General features: G+C 39.0%; 1 long non-coding RNA gene across 1 annotated transcript in view; it reads left to right on the forward strand.

Moving 5' to 3' along the window:
• The first annotated feature begins 4,746 nt into the window (after positions 1-4,746).
• The window catches only part of LOC148222707 (uncharacterized), a 50,076-nt gene continuing 33,111 nt past the window's right edge, over positions 4,747-21,711 (forward strand). Inside the window, exons 1-5 of the long non-coding RNA XR_015805789.1 lie at positions 4,747-5,015; positions 11,931-12,024; positions 12,299-12,487; positions 16,685-16,804; positions 21,156-21,236. This is a non-coding gene — a long non-coding RNA (uncharacterized LOC148222707). The remainder of the gene's footprint in view (positions 5,016-11,930; positions 12,025-12,298; positions 12,488-16,684; positions 16,805-21,155; positions 21,237-21,711) is intronic.

Consider the following 21,711-nt stretch of genomic DNA (forward strand, 5'->3'; position numbering starts at 1 on the left):
TCTATTCCTTCTCCAGGCAGGGGTTCAGATATCAACTCCCAAATACACACACTTTACATTATATTATATATTTTTTAATGTATATATATATTTTTAATAGACTTATATATATATATATAAAAGAAGGTCCAGCAGTTTATTAAGAGCAAATTGTGAAAGGCCTTGCATGGAAAAAGTGGATTTCCAAACTGTGCAGTCCTTTCTTTGGTGGAATTCAATGGTATTAATTTATATTATATTTATATTAATTTTGCAATTATATCTGAAACAATCATCAGTGTTCAGTTCTCCTCCCTGTTGGTGGGTGTTTGGTTTTGGTTTTTGAAATTACTAATTTTACTAACGTTAAAATTATTTACTATTAAGATTATTTGGTATTAAAATTACTATTTTAAGTTGACAGAAGTGTGTAGGTTTCCATTAAATTTTTAATTACATAGAAAAATTGATTTAAAAACCCCATAATTTCAGGAATTTCTTCAGAGAACAGATGGACTTAATATTTCAATTTGCAACAAAAAATACTAATTCAGCTCTCCAACTACCAGCTATTAAGGTTATTCAGTTGACTTTACTTCTTTTTCTTAATTTAACCACATTGAAAATACATTAAGTGTGAAATCCAAGGGATAATGGCATATGTTCATAAGGTTTTACAAATTAAATCTGGTTTTATATTCTTGAAATGCTGATCACTGAATTAACCTCTATTTTTTTCTTCACTGGACTCCCGTTTAAGAAGGCATGAATTTCAAAACTTTTAATAAAGGGTGGATTTAAGACAAAATGGGGTTTAGTTGCCATGGTGGTTGAAGGTTGGACTTGATTTTGGAGTTTTTTTCTTGCCTTGGTGATTCTCTGATTTATTCTGGGTTGGTGAACAAAGAGGGGCAAACTGGAACTTGTTGATTTTGTGGCAATTTTCCTCAGCCTACAATATGAATAAGCACTTCCACTGAAAGGTAAGAATCAGGAAACATTTATTGCTGTAATTCCTTAAATTGTGTGATTTACACAATTTGCATTGCTTTAATTCCTTAAAATCATCTGCAGGCACCAGACTGCACAAATAACCTATTAAAAAACACCCCAATTGATTAATTAATTAAACTTTGCACCTGCCTGTTCCTAAATGACACAGAAGGAAAGACACACTCAGTGGCTCTGAGGAATTGAGCAGGAAAAGAACTACTTTATTTAGATTTTATGTTTATTTATAGAATTTTAACAGTGACCATGGATTGGACAGTGAGGATAATACTTTTTGATCTCATAGATTCTATTAATAGTTCATTAATTTTCTCTTCCTCTAAAGAGGAATGCAAAACATTCATTGTTTACAAGAACAGAGTGTGAGAAACTGCAAGAAATGATCTGTCAATAATCAGAAGGCTGAACACAAGGGCAACACCTGCCCTTTTAAAACCATTATTCACCTCCTAAATCACCTTTCAAAGCTCAGTTTAGATGGTTTAGTCTGGAACTAAAGCCAATCTTTAGAGATGAGTGCATTAAAATCAAGTGTTTAAAGGAATATTTAACACAAGTGCCTGTGCTTGGGGTCTTCAGTGCTCCTGGATTGGTTTAGAATTTGAATGATGTGAATTCGGATCCATTACAGAACCTTGGACAGCTCCTGAAATTCAGGCAGGAGAAAACTTCACTTTAACTTTTTCTTGGAATGGTCTATTGGTGTATGGAAAAAGCCAAAACAGTGCTTGGCTTACAAGGTAAGATTTATTTATTTAAAACACTTGGTTTTATCTTGCTTTCCCTTTGACTGATAAATGCATTTGAAATGAGTATAATCTGGATTACAGCACAGAAGGCTCCAAATGAGAAATAATAATGTTTGTATCCCCTCACCAACTGCATAATTTACAGTAAAAAAAAGCCTTTTGTGGCTCCTGGTAATGTTCCTACTGAATAATTATCTATTGAATTTCAATGGATAATGCAGCAAATTAAATAAATTCACTGAAAGGTGAAGTTTGAATTTCTCAGAATTCATCGATTTTACCACAAATTCTACCTTTTGTAAATGCAACAAAACAAAGAAGCAAAATTAAAAAAAAATAAAAAAATAAAACAAGAACAATTTTTTGAGATGCAGCTGGAAAAAGAGCACATCAATACACAATTATACATTACAGACAATTCCAATTATTTTAGAACTGTCACTAGGAGAGGAGTTTTCATTTCAGGACTGTGCTAGCTTAAAATTAAAACAAAATAAAATTGTGGTTCACAAATACTTCAGTTCCAGAATAGCTGTTAAGTGTGAGCATGGTAGGATGTCCTTTATGACACCCTGAATTCTCTTTAATTACTTTTAGTCTGGATGAAGCAGAAAGAAAAGGCAATAAATAAAATAAAAATAAACATTTAAAATAAAATAAATCTTTTCCTGTAAGCCTGACACACAATGATTTGCAATCTCCATTCCCCGCTGCACTCTGGAATGCTCAAGCTTTGTTTGTTTGAATTTAGTATTTATGATTATAAATTATCTACTCATAACTAAAGTCATTTGCATAAGAAAATTATCTTCCATCAAGTGGGATTTTACTGCTTGTGTTTTAATACTGTAACAGCCTGTTAGTATGGAGATAATTAAAGGGATCCTGTAAACTCTAATTTAATCTGAAAGTTACCCTAAAAAAAAATAAATGGAGAACAAAGCTGGTATGGAATTTAGCACTCCCCTTAAATATTCTCATAAACTAAAGGGGGAAATGTTTTAGTGAATTTAAAACTGAATAAGCTAAAATAAAGAAAAATCACTAAACCAGGTACTGCATCACCAACAACAGGAAAATGGAATTGTTATGGTTGGAAAAGACCTGAGTCCATTTCCTCATGTTTTTGTTGATAGTGCCTCTCCACATGCCCCCCATGGGGAATGGGATTAACCAAATTCTGTGTCCTTTACACATTATTTATTGTAAAAGTGCCTCAAGGTATTGTTCTGAATCAAGTCCTCATCCCTACTTTTTTTTTCCCACTGGATGCCCAGCTGAGAGTGGGAATTTCACTTTACAAAAACTGGAAAATGTTTCTTTTTTAACTCAGTGTATTTTTTTAAGCCTTCACCAAAACTCTCTTGAGGCAGTACACCACTACTATGGGTTAAAAAAAAAAAAAAAAAAAAATCACGGTATTGCTTTTTCTCCTCCTATTTATTTTTGTCTTGCAGGAAGGGAGAATATTTTAATCATATTGCTGTGGTATCTGGAAAAAAATTAATCTTGGAGCTTTGGTCCTCCAGACCTCTCTTGATAGTAATCTTTAATCCTTCCAGAAATCCCAGTGCTGTGGTGCCCACCAGAGTGACTTCAGGGTGGCTGAGTCACAGGAGACAAAGGCTGGGGATCCACCTTGGGTACCCAAAGTCATTGCACAATTGTTTGTTGTAAATGAAAAAATTCTGGAATGGTTTGGGTTGGAAGGGACCTTAAATCCCATCCAGTGCCACCCCTGCCATGGCAGGGACACCTCCCACTGTCCCAGGGAGCTCCAATCCCAATGTCCAGCCTGGCCTTGGGCACTGCCAGGGATCCAGGGGCAGCCACAGCTGCTCTGGGAATTCCATCCCAGCCCCTCCCCACCTTTTGCTCAGCCAAAGGGATTAAAGATCCCTAAGGAGTTCCTAAAAGTTCCTTCAGGGATGACTTCAGGATTATTTGTGAGTGCTGTGGGGTGGTGGAATTTAGTAAAGAAACTTAGACCACCCTTTGAAAATTTCCTAAAAGTTCAGATTTCCCTCTGCACAGCAAAATGTGTTTCGTGGAGGTTTTGGGTTTACTCGCTTGCATACCTGGGAGCAGAATTTAACCTGGAAAAGTTTTCACTGTGTTATTTGCAAGGAGATCTCCTTGGCCCATCCCAACTTCAACCATCCTGGGACTCTGTGGCAGTAAAAGTGGGATCCCAGGGGATATCAGTGGGATTTTATCATTCACCTGTCACCTCACTGCCATAAAAGTGCACCAGAACCCACCCAGGGACTCACACTCCCTGGGACTGTAAAGGGTCTTCATTAAATGCAAAACTAATAAAAAAGCCAAACAGAAAAAGAAACCTCTCAAAGTCCCGTGGAAATGCACGTTGTTGATTTTTTTTTTTCATGTGAACAATCAATCCCACTTATCTACCAGAATCTGGCTCCATTGGGTAATGATTCTTTGCTGGTATTTTCTCTCCATCCCTGCATTCCAAAGGAGTTTTTTTGCACACCTCAGGTTTTCTAGGATTTGCAAGTTTTAACTTTAATTTCCCCTTTCACTAACACTCTGTCTCTGCACTGAACTGAGTTCCTTTAACGTGTCATTATCACCATAAAGCCCATTCACTATTTCCCAACCTAAAACCACTCTTTCCAATCACTCTTTTCCTCCCCACTCTCACATTCTTTTGCTCACACCAGAGGTCACTGCCTCGACCTTGCCATCATTTTATGATGGATGCATTTTCTGGGACTCTCTGTGTCATTTGATCATTGATCACTTCCCCCCTCTCTTTACAATAGATGTGCCAATGCCAATTAATCTTGAACCACTTGTTATTTTGTGACCTTTAAAAAGGCCACGTCTCATGATTTATTTGCTGCTGCTGGGTGCATTCAGAGATTGTTTGGCTGTGGGAGAATCAGGGGCTTTCTGTGATTTTTTAACTCATTTCCTCTGCTCCAAAGGAACCCCCATCAAGCCATATTGACATTCTCACTCGGCTGGAGACTGGTAAATGTTATCTGGAGAACTGTTCTGTTTGATTTCCTAATTTTAATTGCTCGAGGCGATTCCTCCAGCACTTAAATTAATTATAAGAGAAGGAGCCTTGCAGGCACTGCAGAGGGAAGGTGGTCCTGCTGTGGGGAGCAGCAGGGTGCAGGATGGAGCTGGGGATGGGGTGGGAGGAGGCAGGTGTCAGATGCTGGGGATGGGGAAGAGAAGGAGCAGAAAAGGAGGAGCTTGTGGATGTCTTCATGTGGAGAGGCAGAGGTCTGATTTTAAAAGGTAAGAATTCGTTGAGGTTTTTTTTCCTAATTTTTTTTTTGTCTATCTAGTTGCAAGTAAATAATGCATTGCTTTTTCCTGTTGCTTTCAAATTCACAGTTTAATAGTTTTATAACATTTATTTTTTTCTTTTTTTTTTCCCCCTCCCAAATAGATGAAGTAATTGTAACATTTCAAAACTAAGTTACACTTTTTAGGTAATTTTTTTAAGAAAAGGACCATTATCCCCTCTCCTGGGTAAGTACAGCTATTCATGATTTTATGTTAATCTGCTTCTCCAGATTGTAATAATCATGTTCTTTTTCTATATAATTCAAATAGACTTCACTGGAGAGATCTTTGCCTGGAGGAGCTGGAGAGGGCAAATATTAATATAAATTTTACTATTGGCAACTATTGCTATTTGACCCTCTCATAAGTTCTTGTCTGCCCCTTCTGTGGGATCTGGAGTCCATATTTTTGACTGACTTGCAGAAAATTAAAGTTAAATGTCAGCCCACCAGAGTATGGCTTTGAAAGTGAGAGTTTTCATTTCTTTCAGACCTCATATACTCATCTCAGTATATGGCATCTTGCTTTAAGGAACACTTTTACAATTTATTTATGTAAAATGCTGAAATCAAATCTCCTATTACATAATAAGAAAAGTACCACGGGCCATAGTTTGAAATCCTGTCTCAAAAGAGAAATTATAAACAAAAATCACTTATCTGTGAACATAACATTGATCAAATCCACACCAGGTGTGGATCTGTTGTATTCAATGAATATCAAACCTCACACTGAATTTTTCAATCCCAAACCACAAGATTTTGCTGTTCACACAGAAGAAAACTTCTGTAAAGGTTGTTTTACTTGCTGGGATTTAGCCCAGATCAAAGAATTCCAGGTTCAGGCAGTGACTGACAGCCAAGAGTCACCTGAGGAAAATGAAATGCACCCAGGCTGATGAAATCCTTGCTCCTGGTGATGCCCATGAAGAGCTTTGTCTGTGGTTATAGGCATCAAACCAGCCTGAGCTGAGCTAAGAATTCCAGTAATTTAACAGATCCTTGCAGTTTTCTCCCTAGAAAGGTGAAGATGAAAAATACTGCTTCCTGTTTTGTTCTCCTGGATGCAAAAGCTGTAAATCTTAAATTCAGTTTAAAAAGCGTGTACAAAGCCCAGTTTATAAAATAATCACCCTCTTCTCTCTTCTAATGGAAAATCTGCAGCTGCTTTTGTTCCCTGGCCAGCTGAGGATGGGCTTCCCCCTCTGTTTGTCCTGTTCATTTCCTTAAGGACCGGGTAAAATTTGCTGAGGGGGTCAAAGAGCCATTGTCGAAAACCTTGAGCTGAGTGGGGGAAGAGAAAACTCTGACTGTTCCTGGCGTTGTGCAAAATTTGGTGGCATCGTTGCCATCAGGTGTTGATGGGCATGAGGTGATCCCGGGGACTCTGAGCAAGGAGCAGCTTTAACCCCTCTGAGTTAAAGCTCAGCTCAGGTCCAGCACAGCTGCTCTGCTCTCACCTGCACATTCCTGCTCCAGACAAGGTGAAGTCCATGAGCCCAACCTGAAGGCTTGACTTTAAATGAAACCAAATTCCCTCACTCTCCTTGAGAACTGAGAGCACACCCAGGGACCAAATGGATGAATTGATCAGTGTAATTTAGTGAGACAGATAACTGCTCTGTGGGATGGGCTCTTACAGATTTTTGGGAGGAAGAGAAGAGGAAAATATGAAGAAAAGCAGGTGAGGAACGTTTGTCACATCTGATGGGCTGGAAGGACTTAGTCAGGAGAGGAATGTCAGAAATTTACTCTCATTCTGAGAAAAAAAAGAGTCTTGCCCTTGCTTTCAGATCCTCTCTGAGTCCAAGAGACAGTTTAGACCTTTACAACCAGATTTCCAGGAAAGAAAATTCTAATGGCACAGTCCTAGAAAGCATGGAGAAAGAAGCCCAGAGTGAGTGTGGACCAATTCCAGTTATGTTAAATGCTGCCTTTAGTATTCACAATTTGTGGCACTTGGAAGAACTGGGCAGAATTAAGAGCACAGTGCTGAACATGCACTGTGTACTTTGTACCATAAAAAACAAACAAGAATTCCTTAAAGGGAGGTGACAGATGATCCCAGATATCCAGATTTACAAACCTGCCATTATTCCCAGGACAAAGTGTCATTAGGTGTCCATATCCACCTCTGAAAGAAATGCCACAGACCTTCCCAAAAGCCATAACAGGTGTTTGGAATTTGCACCTGGCTATTTTTCTGAGGTAAAAATGATTTCTCCCAAATCCTACACAGTCTGCCAATCCAGGATGTCCTAACAGGGAAGACTCTAGACTCTAGGAATGAAGTTTGAAAAAGAAATGGTGATAACAGGGGTGTTTGACCCTTTCCAGACCTTTGCACAGCTCTGTCGTGCCTGGTGCTCAGGCATGGACCTGCACTGGAGCTGCAGGTGCTGCTGGGCTGAAGGGGAGATCTCAGAACAGAGCAGGAAAAACTCCTCTTTTCTCGCTGTCCATTGAAGCTGGGGCAGTTTTGTGCCACTGCAGTGCAAGGAAAGATCTCCCAAGGTACTCATGACCCCCAAGCCATGCGTGAATCCCACTCAGGCTGTCCCAGGCTTCTCCTAGAGTGGGCTGTGGACTCCAAAATCCTGGACAAAGATGCTCCTATCTCAGTGCCCTGGCTCAGCACAGGCAGCTCATCTGTGTCACCTCCTCTTTGTCATCTCAGGAAATAATGAACTTAAGGCCTCCACAAGGACAGGAGCCTGTTTCAGCTCTGGGTTTCTTTATTCCCAGTTAAAATTCCTCTCCCGGTCTCATTCACCTCTGACAAGTGCAATGTTCAGGAGTCAGACGTGCACCTCTGCAGGCAGGTGTGAATTCTGCATCAGTGGTGTCCTTCCAATGCACCAATCCAATCCAATCCAATCCAGTCCTGAGGTTCTCAGGAATCAGGAATGTGACCCCACAGCCCTTTGCTACCCCTGATAATTCATCCTGCATTTGCAGCTCATTTCTTCTTCTGGTGCTTCAGCCTTGTTCATATCACTCCATAGCAAACCCTTGTTCTTTTGGCAATGTGCCCAGGCTCTGGGGAAAAAAATAAAAAAAAATTCTTAAATTTCCTAGCCCTTCAATACACAAGTTAAAAAACTGTATATTTTATAATTGCTGTCATTTTAAAGGCAGAAGAGTTTCCACCTTTCTGAAAACAGTGGTGCAAGAAAGACAGCTCTGTACTCCTATAGTGTTTGACATTTTCTGTGCAGCAGATACTGACTCCAACATTCCCTTGACAGAGCACAGAAATTCATTTTGTGAATTGTATTGACAGCCTAAGTAGGCTCTTTCTTCTCCCTTGAATAAGCTTCTCTAACTTATTAACTCAGCCTTAAGGGGTTGGAATATTTACATCCAAAACTGAGATCTGTTTACAGCCCAACATGTATTTTGATATTCAGGAGTCATGGGATGAAAGTTCCTGTGAAATCAAACTGCTGTAAAATTTCCCAGAACTCCCCAGTGAGGAGGATATGTCCTTGTACAGCAGACCCTACATCATCATATGGATAATCAGCTTCAGGCACACTCTAAAGTGACATTTTCCTCATTTGTCATGAATTTCAATCCCCAGAACTAGCCTGCCTTGTGATGTTGAGGTTAAAAAAAATGGAAAATTTAAAAAATTTGCTTCAGGTAATTTTAACCTGATGAAAAAGGAATTTTGATTTAATTGAAATGAACTCCATGATTTTGTACCAGAAAACTCACCAATACTGCAAACACCCCCCACAGCCATGCCTCTAATTTTGATGACAAGCAGAGAAAACAAGTCTCCAGGATTATTATTTAATGAATCATAGTTGGATTAAAATTTCTTCTTCATCCTACCTTTAGCAGCACACCTGGAATATATCAGCTCTCCTGAGATGAAATATTTTCCAAAGGTTTCATAAGTGATGAGCCAGATTTCAGAGGACTCTATCTCAGCTCATTTGGATCTGATACCATAAACAGACCAAGATAAGTTGGGTTTTTTTCAGGGTTTTTTTTTATGCTTATGGAATCATCCATATGTGCCTGGATAAATGAAGATGAAAATTGGCTGCCTTTTCAAAGGCTAATTCAAGAAACTTCCAAAGTCTTCTGTTCTTTCTACTGATCCATCAGCATTTTCATAAACCAACTGTTTTCTTTTCAAGCTGTGTTAGGTTCAGTCAAATAGGATAAATCTGTTCAGATTCTTTTTAACTGGGAGAAAGTGAGGGAACAGCCACTCTTCCTTAAAATCTCTTTGGGGAAGTGCAGCTGTGGCAGCCAGGGGAGCTCATTAAACCCCACCCAGACTTTTCCAGACCTAGGCCAAGTGTTTGTTTTCCAACCTGCTGCTCCCTGTGAAAATTCCTGCTTTTTCACTGAGTTCTGCTCTGCAATAGAAATGGAGATTTGGGTGTATCCCCATTCCCTGGTCAGGCCTTTGAGTTGATGCTGTGGGTTCCACGTTAGGGTGAGCTTGGAGCTCTCTTCTCTTCTCTTCTCTTCTCTTCTCTTCTCTTCTCTTCTCTTCTCTTCTCTTCTCTTCTCTTCTCTTCTCTTCTCTTCTCTTCTCTTCTCTTCTCTTCTCTTCTCTTCTCTTCTCTTCTCTTCTCTTCTCTTCTCTTCTCTTCTCTTCTCTTCTCTTCTCTTCTCTTCTCTCCTTCCCCTCTCTGGTTTTCCCTTTGTCTCAGGTTTTGTGCAGCAGGAACTTTGAGCTGCCTGAAGCAGAAATTTTGTTCTCCAGTGCTGCAGAGAGCACTGAGCAGCAGGACCCTGCAGTAAGTGCTGGCTGACTTCCCCACTTCCTGACCTTTTCCTGAGGGCACAGCCCCTTCTGCTCCATTTGGGCTCATCTGTCAGAGGCAGCTTGGCTCTTCCAGAGCTGGAGAATGAGAAGCTGCTGAGCTGAAAGTTCCTGTGCTCCCTCCTCTCCCCGAAGGCAGAACTGCAGGTAGCTCTGCAGTGCCCTCAGTTTCCTGGCTGGCATCAAAAATCGCTGCTGGAAATTCCAACTCTTCTCTCCTCGCTCACCTCGAGGGACTGGGGGTGCTGCTGCAATATTTTCAAGTAAAATCAGAGTTTGAAATGAAGTTCACACATTCCCAATGCCCATAATAATAAAAGGATAAAAAGAGTTAGGGCTGTGGAGTGGCTGCTGTGAAATAGTCTGATTCCCTTCAAAGAAAGAAAAGGCGAATCCCAAACCAGCAGCAACAGCTAGAAGATACCTTCCATCCTACAGAATTTACACTGTTAGATACATCTATGGATGGTGAAAATGAGAAAATACAGACTTTTTTATTTATAACCACCTCCAATGTAAATACCATCCCACAGACAGTCTCGTACAGACCCAGTGCATCCGGAATTGTGGGGGAGGGCAGTGTTTGCTACAAGTTCCCAGGAATCCAAACAAGCAGCTGAGCATCAGAGAGGCAGTGAGAGCCTCCTGTGCCAAAGGCAGACGGGGAGGAAGCAGCTGCAGGGAGAGCATGGGCAGAGATGTTGGGATATGTTCAAGTGCAGGGCTGAGATCCTGCCACCAGCACCCAGGAAAATCCAAGAATGAGCCCAGTGGAACAGATGCTCCAGCCCAGAGTGCAGCATCAGCAGACTCTGAGAGTTTACAAACAAATCTTGTGTGCTGTGAGAGTTCCATCCCAAACATCCCATCCAATGATCTGCACAAAAATCTCCAAAATAACCCAGTCACAGCACAAGGTTGGGAAGATCGAGGTTGGAATTTGCTGCTCTTCCTATGGAACACGGACAGGAAACACTGGGAGAGCATTTCTGGGATCCCAGGAAGGTTTAATCTTCTATCTGAAGTTTCCCAGTACCGTGTTGCTATGAAACATTGACAGTATAATTAAGGAGGAATTAAATATCTTAGAGACTTGCATAATATCTCAGTGCTCCAGTTGCTTAAAAGACATCACTAGTGTCCAGAACTGAAAATACAGCAGCATTCTCAATTAATTTTAAATGTTAGTGATTTTCATCTAGAATTTAATTTTTTTCTTTGGAAAACCAGAGAGCCATTGCCTGGAAAAGCTCAAGTGAAGACTCTAAAATATCATTGAAAGATCAAAGACTTTGAGTTCAAAAGGTGATCTGGGTGGAAAGCAGTCACAACTTTTACTATAGCAACATTTATTATGTACTGGTAATGTTAACAGTAAATAGAAATAGCAAATACTCATTTTCATGTTGTGAATCAAACTGAAGGAGAAATAATGCACTAGAGGAAGCAAAATAAATATGTGTATGTTATATCCACTCAAATGAAAGAAAGTCAATCAGCTCTTGGATTTCTAGGATGGAATATATGCTCAAGACAAGACAAAGGTAGAGATTGATCAGCAGTATGAGAGCAGTGGATTAGAGGCTAATTGGATTTTAAATGTCACTAAACTAATTCTGGGCTACTGAACTGGACCTTCAGATACTCTGGATTGTGGTGAAAATATATCTAGTTCCTATCCATCCATCTACACCCATCTGAACCTGTCAAATGAATCCTCCCCAGCCGAAAAGATGAGAAATGCCATCACATTTAAATGACTTCACAGCGCCAGAAATAACAACACAAAGATCAGCAAGCCTACTTTGGTTAAAAAGAGCAGAAACTCAAAGAAAAAAGTTTTCTGCCAGTCCTCCTCCTTCCTTTTCAACTTTATCTAGACAAAAACATTTGGTGACATCAATTTGCTCTCCTGCTTTCTGTTAGTTTTATTGTGTAAATAAATGAAAGAAAAATTCTTTTTATGAGGTATAAATCACATAATTTTCATCCTTTATCTCTAATCATTGAAAAGGAAAAATACAAATCTAGAAAGTCATGGTTTTAGTCACTTTTCTGTCTTTGATTGTTTTCCAGGTTTGAGTTTCTCTTCTCCATTATACAAAAATTTTCTTCTCTCATCTCTTTGTTCCAGTACTTGGAACAGCTTGAATTTGACAGATCATACTTGGTGAGTGTTAACAGGCTAAAGTCAGCAAAACATTTTTCCAAAGAGTTTCTTACAACTGTAGCACTGTTAGATGGGTTCGGATGATTTTGGCAGCCACTGGAGAAATTAATTTGCAGCAATTTGCAATATTTAAAAATTTCCTAACACAGGGTTTTGATGGAGTTTCCAATGCTGCAATTTATCTAAGATAATCAGACATTGTGGTTTTACTGTGCTGTGAGGATTCTTCCTCATTTCCTTCATAAAGGTCATTTCATTTTTCTTCTCTCCACAGTGAAAAACCATAAAAGAGAAGAATTTCATCTCCTCCTGCCTTCAGCTTCACCCTGGTGTGGACATTACATTTATTTGTGTGCTGTGTGGACTGGGGCACAGCAGAGGCACGAGTTCTCCAGTATTTTATCCCTAATAATTTTATCCCAGTAATTGGTGCCAAGGAAATAAATAAAAACCCCAAAACAGGGTAAGCACCCGTGATATTCTCCAAGTTCACAGCCACCTCCTGCCCCCAGATTTACAGAGCCTTGTAGCCTTTCCACTTGTGCCACTTTATTTCCTGGGTATTTTGCAAAATTTACTTGACAATGCTTGGCCATGGTGAAAAATGTTATCTTTAAATGGAAACCTGGATTGGATGCTTTGTGCACTCCCACCTGGATGTCAGAAAGATCTACCTGATCACCAGCAGTTCTGGTTCCTTTTTACACTCCTCACCCTGGCAGAATGTAATTTTATTGAAACTATGATAACACCATTTTATCATCCTAGCAAAACCAGAAATATTTCCAAATTTTAAGGGCAAGGTGAATTAATAAGAAAAAGAATTCACTTATCATAAGTAAAATAAATGTACCAGGTCATGTATAAATACATGTTTGATTAATAAAAGCTCTTGGCCTTCTACAAATCCCCAAAGTACAACTGGAGTGACCCATGTGGTTTGATAAACAAGAAAGTCTATTCCAGTGAATAATTTGAAATGCTGGAGAAGGCAAAGTATCAAAGTTTCCAAATCCTGAGTGCAAACAGGATGTTTGTGCTCTATTACTCCTAATTTTGTCTGAATCTGTTTCTTGTAGAATCCAAGAGAAGCCCAAGATGTCTTTGCCAATCTGCTGATTAAGTAAGATCCTTAGTATGTGTTAAATTTGGAGTCATCACTACTGCGGGAAAAGTTAATCTGTTTTAAAATCTCAGGCAAATCAGTTCACAAAATAATGCCTCCAGATAATTTGGATCTGGTCACTCATGGCTTCCTTTGCAAAGCAGATGTGCCATGCCAGGATTATTTGATATTGCAACCAGTTGAGAGCATGTCCTCCAAAACCAAAGGCATGTTTTTTTTCCAGAGTAGACAAGTTCAATTTAATTTTTTTTTTTATTAAACTAACAGTTCAGATTCAGTTAGGAATTTGAAACAGAATTCCCTGGTGTTTCTATCAGTGGAACAAACAGCAAGAGATTTCAGAGTGGGTAATGACTTTGGCAGATCAAGCAGCTCCTGACAAAATTCCCTGCCCATCCCACGGGGGACTTTAACCACACAAATGCAAACAGCAAACCATGCAAATGCTGCATTCTCAGCCCTGAGGGTGATTTAGACCAGGACATTTCCTCTCCCTGCTCTGGGAGTTGATGGTGGGGACTGTGGGCTCCTTACTCACCTGTCCTTGCCAGGGAGGTTTCACCTGAGTCAAGCCAACAAGACACCATCAGATTTTCTGCATTGTAGCAAAAATAAAGTGTGGCCTGGAAACCTGTTGAAAATCAAACCCAGAGAATCCTCCAGAAGTCAAAACTTTGTGAGGCATAGAACAGTTTGGAAACTGCAGGTAGGGATTTAGGGTCCCTTAATTTGGCTGTAATCTCTGCATGAAATGCTAATTCCCACTGGGATGGAGCAGGGAGTTAAGACATTAAAAGATGTGTTTTACACTGCACAGAGCCAGAAAATTGCACTATCCTAATTACCCCTGAGATTCAGTTAGTGTGATTTGCCTGTTCTTTTAATTTGCTTCAGAAAAGTACCTTGGGTGTCAATGTTTAACCTTTTCCAGCCAAGGAAGGTTATTTCAGTCAAAGGAAACATTCAGTAAGATGATTTTCTTTTATTTCCTTAAACTTTAGAAGATGGCTTAACATCTAAATAGCTTCTTCTTGGAGCCTTTTTTTTTTCCTTAGAAAAGTACTTTTCAAGGACTCACAGTGAGTTGAAAAATACACAAAATGTCTCTAAACTCAATTCATTTCACATCAAATCTATATGATGTTAGAAAACATAGATCTGTCCAAAAACCTTACTGTGTACAGAAAAAGAATGGGGGAAAAACCTTGCTTGATATTAAAGTTGCTTTGTAACAACCTCATTTATCAAGTTTTAAATAATTTCTGAGGCTTTTGATATTAAAAGCTCAAATCTCACTCCCACCCTCCTGAACTTCCTATTGAACACTGGAAATAGATGGCACATGCAGCGTTCTGATAACACCTGACTCAGGCATTGCAAACAGAGCTGAACAATGAATTTTTGGAATAATCAGATGTTTTATCTATTTTTTCCTTGCTGCCTCAAGCCATGTTTTTCCATATTTTCCTTAATAGCCAAATTTCGAACCCAAAATTACTGATCTTCCAAATGCTGGTACAGAAACTGTTGGCCTTTTGTGAAAATAAAAAATGCCAACCTGCAACAAATTCAGTAAAGCCACTGAAGAGATGCAAGCAAACAAGAAATTCTGGAGTGTTTTTATTTGGAGAGAAGAACCTTTATCCCAAATTATTTTGCTCTACTGATCAGTTAGGGACTCTGATCAGCATGAGAGATATTTTATATGATTCTGCCTGAAATCAAAAGGGACTTTCTTCCCCTTAAGTAAGACTTTCTTTCCCTTAAGTGTGAGTCTTCAGCTGTGCTACAGGAAAATAACCCAGAGCAGCAGAACGAGGCAAATGCTGTGAAACATCAGAAAATGTTGGAGCTGTTGAACAATAACAGGGAAGAATCACATTCCTAAAATCAAGGAATGCTTAAAAAAGTAACAGGGTAAACAGAAAAAGAAGAAGCTATATGGATCTAGCACAGAATCTCTTGGGAAGCAAGTGCTAAAAATAGGATGCTACAGAGCAGGAGGAGGAGGTGACTGTAATTATTAAATAAATGTTGAGAAGAAATTCCCAGAAATTGCCCAAACCAGAAATTCTACAAATTTAGTTGGGGCTCTGGTAGATTTTGCACTAAAGAAATAGTTTTTGTGATTTTTGGAAAATCACAGTCTAAGGAATCTGCTGTATTTTTAGAACACCCCTGAGATAAAAGTCTGGTTCCTTTACCAGCTCTGCTTTACAATTTATTGTCATGACCAAGGCTGGAAAATCGAGGTCCCTTCCTTGAGCCCTCATATTCCATAACATGGCACCAAAATCAGCCAAAATCCTGATGAGTCAAATCTCATCCATTTCAACTCAGGGAAAACAAATTGCTTTTTGATTGAAGGCCTAGAACTGATGCAGCCTAATTTCTGCACACGAAGCTTCAAAGGACAGAGCCTCACAACAAAGGACACCTCGGGCTTGGCCACGATGTCACCCTTGAATTACTGTGCTTAAAACCTGGAGTATTTTGGTCACAAAAGGTCGAATGTGTGGGTGGCTGATGAAGGCAGCAGCTGAAATATTAGTGCAGGTCCCAAGCAACAGCACAAATCTGGCTGGGAGCATCTTCTGCACGACTCGTTCACTCCAGGACAGGGATTGGAAACAGCCAGGAGTGGTTTTAATTTGGTGCCTCTGCTTTCCTGTGGGCTGAACCATGATTCAGGTTAGGCAAGAGCCATTTCTGACTGGGCTGAGCAGATTTTGGAAATATTCAATGGTTTCTTTTACCATATAATAATCAAATTTTAACCACAAACATTTTTTTTTCTTCTTTCTATACTGTCTTGATATACCACACCTGGTAAAAACCAATGGCTATGTCTCCCCCTTTCTATTTTTATTTAGGATACATCCCTTTCTTTTCTATTCCTGGTTAGAATATTGTACATAAATGAAGTCTTAAATTTGAACTTTAGAAGATATCAGTGTGCTTTTTCTTCCAAAGGATTATTAAGCTACTTTTATTAGCTGCCTAATTGGAAAGAGATCCTGTTTTTTATGGACTTCTGATATGTTGTTTTCCCTGTCTGGAACACATCCCTATCTCTATATAAGGATATAACATACAACTGTTGAAAAATAATAATGTGCAGTATAATTATTATTATTTCCCAGCCAAATTGTGAAAGAGCAGAGAGTTCAAAGTGCATCTGTATTTAAATAAGACACTCCATCCTCTAACTGTTAGAATATTAAAATGATTCTGCTCTTTGCCATTGGATTGTGGAGTTAATTTGTGTGGAGTCAGGAATTAAGTGATTATTGTAGCAATGTCTTGCATGGATATTGGCCATAAAAATTTACAAATTACAATGTGAGAGAGTTTTAAACTTTAATATCTCACATTACTTTCATCACATTCAATAAAATATTTTATTCTTCCATGATGTTTCATCAGGATGTGTGACTTCATTATCTCCTTGTTCCAGACACATCTCGTGAAGGGAATGTTTTAAATCATCCCAACGATGAGTTTTTCTCATATTTTCCTTATTCCTTTCAACAGATTTCACAATTGCCAGGTCCCAGAGGAAATGCTTGGAAGATAGTCTGGCAAGGAAGAATATCACAACTTTCTCTGGCAAAAATTGTGAGATGTTCATTTAAGCACATAGAGCTAAAGCAGGTAAGATTAAATACACTGCAAATATTGTGTATCTTACCACACTCAGAATAATGCTGATGTTCACATTCTGGATGATAACAAAGGAATTTGGACTTGAATAACCCTTGTGGGTTCCTTCCCACTCAGGATATTCTATGATTTTTGTGATACTAAAAAATTCATGGACCAAAGTGAATAAAAGACTGAATAATTTCAGAAGAGCTGTGTAATCAAATGGGATTTTTTTTTTTTTACCATGACAAATCTTTGTCCTTTCATTTTGCAAGTTTATGAAATTACTTTTCATTTTTTAAGCGAAAAAAAAATAATTTAAAAGTCAAAGGAAGGTATAAAAAGGGTCAAGTTGTTGAGGACTCCATAAAGATTACGAGGTTTGACTGAATTTATCAGCTGGTTAGACAAGAAACAGAGTTTGATGGGACAAAACTAAATTCCCAGAAGGCAGAGATGGGGTTAGAAGACAGAATTACCTTTAAGGAGTGTGTCTAACTCATAACTACATAAATGGATGGATTGGGGTCAAGAGAGGAGTGATGTGGCATGACTGGCAATAGGAGTCCATTTAATTGAAATGACAGCTGTCCTCCAGTTGCTATTCCTTGAATAAATTATTTGATTTGATTAATTTTTCTCAGGCTGCAAGAAGAGGGGAGGTTTTATATTAATTCTGAGAACTCTCATTTATTTGTACTCTGATGATGACTCCTCTGTCCCAGCTCCAAATGCTTCCAGGTCAATCTGGACATGTTTATTTACCTGAAAAATCTGCTTTTCTGTTGGGTTTTCAGCCTTTCCAAAGAAGTAATTATTGTTTTAGGTCACAATGCTGTGGCCTGTCTGATAAATTCATGTTTTTGGCAGGTATCTGCTCAGCTGTGGTTGTTCTTGGTGGTGGTAACAGGAATAAGCACTGTTTAAATTTCCAAGGTTATTTGGGATGTGCTGATTTATTAAGTCAGATTTTAACTGAGTGGGTATTTTTACTTCTTCTAGATATTCCTGAGCAAGGTGGGAATGAAATGATGAGAATTTATCAGAGCAGATGAAAAATTATTGTTTACCTGCTGGAAAGGTGAAAAGAACCTGGACTGGCACTCAGAATTCTCACAAAAGTCAGTAGGATTTGAATAAACACAGACAGCAGGGTAATGTCCTTGGGGGTTATTTCTGTTTCAGATGAATCCTCCTATTCTGCATTGCCACCTGTGCCATCCCTCATCTGACAAATTAAAAAGAAGCATCACAGATATTTTAATAAAAGCCACAGAGTGCTGCCAATGTTTTAAAGGACAAGGAGGTGCCACAGATTATTGAAATTCAGAGTAATGAATAACAACTAAAATAAAATATCTCAGCCTCTGTGTCGAACAGCACAATCCATCCCCTTAAAAACAAATCAATAAATGCAAAACAAAGTAAAAGGATATTTAAAAAAACCAAAAAACAAAAAAACAAAAACCACAACAGCCAAGCTGTAACATGTTTATTGAAGGATCAAAGAGAAAATAATGGATTTGGATGTTCACCTGTTGTTATGTTACTGAAAAGTTGAGCAAGAATGGACAGAAAGTATCAGGAGCAAAACTTTGCTCAGTAGAAACTTTGCTATCAGTTTCCAAAAAGACACCACTAATCCTGACTCCTTTATATAATTCTGTTGACAGCTTTTATCATATTCCCATGAAGCACTGAGTGATGTTGACTGAAAGGATTCAGGCATGTTTCCATTATTAATTTAGTGCTGGATGTATAGGAGCAGTTTAATATGGTAGCTTATAAAAACCCCCATCTAGATACCGAGTTTTAAACTTGTTTTATCCCCCTGCAACACTGTTAGAATCTGTTTTATGTGTCTTTTATTTTGGGGAGATAAAACATTTCATTTTCAATCAGTGGAATCCTCTCTAAATACACAATTGACATCTGCTGTCAACTGTCATCTGCTCCATAATTAACAATCCAGATGTTAACAGGGTTTTATCAAAGGAAATCAGTTTATTTTTTGATGTTCCAGATGAAAATTATGACTTCTTGACTTCCTCATCTTCAGAAGGAAACATGTTTTCTTCTGATGTGGATGACACTGCTGCTGTGTGCTGGGTGTTCACTGATTTTCTTTAATTTCCAGAGTTTTGCTGTTTCTTGTCACACTCCTTTCCCAGCTCTTGCTCTGCCTCCTTTTTGCCCCAGAATTTCAGCCTCTGCTTGGCTCTGCAGACACTTGCACTGACCTGGAGATCTGTCCCAACAAACCTGGTCCTTGAGTGAGCCACTACACACAAGTGAAATGAGATTCATTTCCAGGGTTTGGGGCTCATAGTGGACAACACTTTCTGTGTTGCTGAATTGTAGCTGAAAAGCAGAATTTAACTGAACACCAGGAAATGGAGTTAGGAAAGACCTTCAGGTACATTTGTCTGTTTTACCTTCCAATATCATCCCTCATCTGTTCTTCTCCATGTGTCTCATCTTTCCCTGTTCCAGGCACTTTTCCCAGTATTTTTCTTTCTGGTGGAATCTTTTCTGGTGGTTTCCTGTTGACATTTGCTTTCTTGGAACAACCCATCTTGATTTTGCTGTGCTATTTCTTGTCTTACTTAAATGTCTAAGAATTGTCAAATTTGCTGCTTTATGGTGACTTTACCACAAGTTTCCAGCTTCCCCTTCTCCAGGGCAAGGCAGGAAGATGAACATCCCTGTTTTGTTCTCTGCAGGACCCCAAAATCAATATCAGCGACTGTGAACAGCTAAACTTTGTTGTGATTCCAGTAGGAAAACTCCAAAACCTGTCTGATCCTGAGTAATCCAAAAGGAATTTCTAATTAATCATAACATCCTTTTTCTATCTGTTGGTGGTAAACACTCGATTTAAATAAATCAAGAAAAAGTAAACTTGTGCTTCTTATTGTCATGGTGCAGATCTCTATTAAAAAAAAAAAAAAAAAAAAAGTGAATTAATTTTTCCTGTATTGCCAAACAGCCACTGGCTGCTAACACAGTATTTGAATTCCACTACAGCAGATGAATTTTGATAGAAAAGTTAAACTGCTCCCAAATTTCTCCTGGTGCAATGTAAATACTAGAAATCTCCTTTGATTATTTTCAAACTAGGAACTGGAAATATTTTCTGATTAAGAAATGTGCCACAGGTTGGAATTCTTTGATTAAAATCCCTCCTTTGGCAGCATGCAAGGTGGTGGCTTCTGGCTTGCAGAGGGAGAGGAAATTTTGCTGTGAAAGGGACCTGGGGAGGTGGCAGAAGATGGTGATTATTGGAGATGAATATGCAAATTAAGGGTTTAAACCCACAAGAAATTATTGTGCCTTGGGAATTGCTCCTTTGTTGTTCCTCTCCTCTTTTCTTCTGGGGAGGGAGAGTCAGGGGGTTTGGAATGGTGATCATGGTAAGTGTATAAAATATTCTGAGTGACATCTATTGCATAAAGGATATTTTTTTGAGATTAGAAACTGGTGAACAAGCTGCAGTTTAATGGGATGGATAATTAAATTGCATCAAGTGTTTGAGAGGGGTTTTATCTCTTTTTGTTTTGCTTTAGGACTGTCTTTTCTCCTTATTTCTGTAAAGGAAGCTGAAATCCCCACTTTATAAAAGAGTTCTGAATAATTTATATAATGAGCTGATGGAAACAAAAATGGAATTTATAACTCAGTGATATTTCCCTGCTTTTTCTGCAAGGGGAGGAGAAGAGTTATGTGAAAAAATTAACTGCAAAAAGGAGAGCTAATGGGATTCGGTGTAAAATGTGTTTCATGAAAAGTATTAATAGGAGAACAATTTGATTACATAGAAAATCCATTGCTGTTTAATGTTTAGTGCACGTTTCCAGGTAAAACCTGATTTTAGCAGGCATTTGCTGAGGAATTTGGAATTCTCTGCTTCCTGCCACAGACATGAAACTCTCTGCCTGCCTGGAGGGCTGACATGGAGCCCTCAGTTAAAAAATCATGACCTCTAGTCAGTGCCCTGAAACTTTTGTGTAGGGCTGGGAGCTCTTTTTCATTGCTAATTTTTGTCCCGCGTGTGTTTATGTGCAACAATTCATTTTATAACCCGAAAAAACTACTTTAAACACAACTGACTCTTAAAAAAGAAAATGAAGAGTTCAGATGACTTTGCCCAGGTCTGCCTGGTGAGATTTTCTCTGCCATGAACCCTCCCAAGCCAACATTTCACTCTCAATTTTATCTCTCTGCCCACTGCACACCTCTGCTTTATCCTTTTTGCTGCACAGCATTCACTGGAGATAAATATAGTGCAAGCATACATTGAATTTCCTGCGGATGACACAGCTCAGAAGTGACCTCCAGTTCTCCTGTAATCTCATTGCAGGGAGTTTCTTGGGCAGAAATTACAGAATTGGGTGAATTACACTGAGCTGTGGTGGCCTGGAGATAACAACAAACCAAATGTGTGAGTTCATCCCACTTCCTTGCAATCCATTTACTCTTTCTAACATCAGCCCAGGGCATCAGAGGGGCAGAAGGGGAGGTTTGAGGTAGCCAGGGGAGGCTTTGTCATCTTTACACCTGAAAATGTGCAATAATAACAAGGGGGGAGTTTGATTCCAGACCAGCTTTGATGTGCTAAGCTGAGATCAGAGCACATTTCCTGCTGAAAATGTGGTTCTAAGGCAGCAGCTTTGCAAGCTGGAAGGGGTTTTAATCCTGCAAGCTGCTAACTGCTGGACTTTCTGCAGGAACGACAGCATGGGATAAATCTCATCCCTGTTCTGCTCAAATAGATGGCTGTGAGCTCCTACTGCACTCCAAGTTATGTTTCCAGGTGGAATTTCAGGTGAAATCTGAGGTAAAGAGGTGTGGGGTCAAATCAGGGAGTCACTAAGGTGATAATGTCACTGAGAGTGGTTTTGAATAGAGATTGCAGG

The sequence above is a fragment of the Sturnus vulgaris genome, chromosome 10 (genome assembly GCF_052056855.1).
Source record: "Sturnus vulgaris isolate bStuVul1 chromosome 10, bStuVul1.hap1, whole genome shotgun sequence".
In the NCBI taxonomy this organism is placed as follows: Eukaryota; Metazoa; Chordata; class Aves; order Passeriformes; family Sturnidae; genus Sturnus; species Sturnus vulgaris.